Source organism: Silene latifolia, chromosome X, assembly GCF_048544455.1.
Source record: "Silene latifolia isolate original U9 population chromosome X, ASM4854445v1, whole genome shotgun sequence".
NCBI lineage: Eukaryota > Viridiplantae > Streptophyta > Magnoliopsida > Caryophyllales > Caryophyllaceae > Silene > Silene latifolia.
In genome coordinates, this window is record NC_133537.1 from 240,162,668 (window position 1) to 240,165,269 (window position 2,602).

Below are 2,602 nucleotides of genomic sequence, written 5' to 3' on the forward strand. Positions count from 1 at the left end.
ACGATTTCCATGACCCATTTACGGGTCGAAATCGGTTCTTATATTTATCGCACAAATACGTGTAAGTTTACTTTCAACATCGTTTTATGTTTAAATGCTTCCCAATAAATTTAATCCAAAACAATCCCTAAATATATGTGTATCACTACACATATTATTTACATACTAACATTAATCAATTAGTACTATTTTAGTGAAGTAACAATTAATTAAATAAAACCTGTCTCAGAAAATTTATTATTCAATTATCGCATAATTAAATAATAGCTGCCGCGCCTCAAGTTCGCAACTCGAAATCTCTCAAAAAGATCGACTAACCTTTTAGTCAATAAATCAAGGGACTAAATACATTGTATCTCATACATTTAATTAGTTGTCAATTGGGGTCCGTTCCTTTAGGTGTGAACGAAAGGGGTCAATTGATCACCGCCGTCTCACGACAATAACGTCAAACTCTAGTCAGCCAACTGATATTGATTTACGTTAATCAACTGACGAGGATAAAATAATAAATATCCTGATGATATTCCTTTAATGAGATTTAATATGTAAACGCACTATTGTGGAGGACACTAACTCTATCATTCTAGTGCTATTTAGGGTTGTTTATTATCTTTAGTTCCCTACATTGCATATTCTTTTAGGTTTTGTGTCCTTGGTAGGAGAGGATTGCTAACCTTGCACTTATGGAGCAAAGTAGAGCTAAATGGAGTGCATGTAATGACCAAGCATCAAAGAGGATACCATTATTAAAGGCCTAAGTGAATAAATGAAGTAGAAATGGGAAATGATGAAGAGCCCCACGACCTACCCACGATCCCCACGGATCCTTGGGCAGTCAAAGAAGAAGAAGAAGAGCTGAACAAAGATCCGGGCGTCTCAACCATTGATCCGGGCGTCTCAACCCTCAATCCGAGAGTCCCGAGCCTAGGTCGGGCGTCTCAAGGCTCAATCCGAGCGTCTCAACCTCAGGTCAAGCGGATCACTAGGCAGAGCGAGTTTGCTTCAATCCACAATCCGGGCGGCTCTCTCTAGGACTTGCAAAGCACTAATCATCTTCTTAGGGACTTAATCGTCATTAAAGCCCTTAGTTACCCTAATACTTGCACTTAGTATAAATACCCCATTGTGTTAGGGGATTAGTAACCAAGTTTACCTAGTTATAAGTTAGAATTAATCAAGTTTATCAAGTTGTAATCTCTTAATTCAATATTAATCAAATCTTAATTCCTCTTTAATCCTTCAAGTGTTCTTAGTTTTAATTGGGTAATTTGAAGATTATTTGGGTTTATTGAAGACTTGACAACTCTTCATCATTCATCAAGTGTTCCTCTATTATTCTGAGCTTATTATTTGGATCATCCTCAATTTGGTATAATCCTTTTTACCCTTGCTTATTTATTTACCCATTTATCATGTTTAACTTTTCTAATATGATTGACATCTTCATTAGCATGTTTACCATAGTCATGAGTGAGTAGTCTCCTAGCTAGGGTTAATGGGGGATTAGGGGAACTATAACATGGGGGTAGATTCATACTTAATCTAATATGTTATCATATGATTGCTTGCTTGTTGTAGTGTTAACCTATGCACATGTTATGCTTGATAAAATGCTAGACTATGAAACCTTGCATTTTGCACATCTCTTATCTATTCAACAAGACTTGTAAGATATATACTAACTCGAGTCTTGTTAGACCATGTATAGAAGTGAATAGGAAGAAAGTTAGTCGAGTTATAGGTGCTGTACAATCTAGACGACTCGGCTCCGGGACCCAAATCTTCCTATGAACCATAAGACATAAGCTAACTCGGTTCCTCTACAACAATAATTGCTTGCAACTATGAAAACATGTTTGTATGATCATCACCATGAATCCCCTATGAACCCATGACACCCTAGTGCCTTAATCTATTATTTACAAACCCCCACTTTATTTTCTTGTTTTGCTTTCATTTCTTTACATTTCATTGTTATAGTAGTTTAGATTGATACCTCAAATCTCAATCTAATTTGTGACACCCTAAGACATATCTTTCTACAACCGATCACTTAATTCAATACCCGTTCTTTTGGATCCGACCTTTACTTACCACTCTACTAAGAGTAGTTTGTTTAGTTATAAATATTGTTTTGGCTGGTTGACTTAGATGACAAAGTTTCGAACCGCACCAAAAATGGCGCCGTTGCCGGGGACGGTGTTCAATTGAATTGTTGTCTTTTGTTGTTTTTAGTTGTGTCTTTCTTAACCTTGGGGAAGTCAAACTCCTCTAGGTAGTTTTAATTGTTTTCTAGTTGTTTACTTTTTCCATGTCTAGGAGATCACAAGGTAGACCTTTGCCTATTGATCCCGAAATTGAAAGAACTTTGACAAATCTTAGAAGAACCGCTAGAGGTGCTTCAACAAGTTTGGGTATTGGAGAACTTGTGGACTTCGGTGTTATCCAATCGGATAGTATTGTGTTTACCAACCCTTTTGCAAGATAAGGAGAGGAGAACCCAATTCAAAACCAACCACAAAATCAACCCACAATGCCTAAATTTTCATCTCATTCCGTACCAACCGAGGAGAACCTACCAAATGGTACTCCAACACCA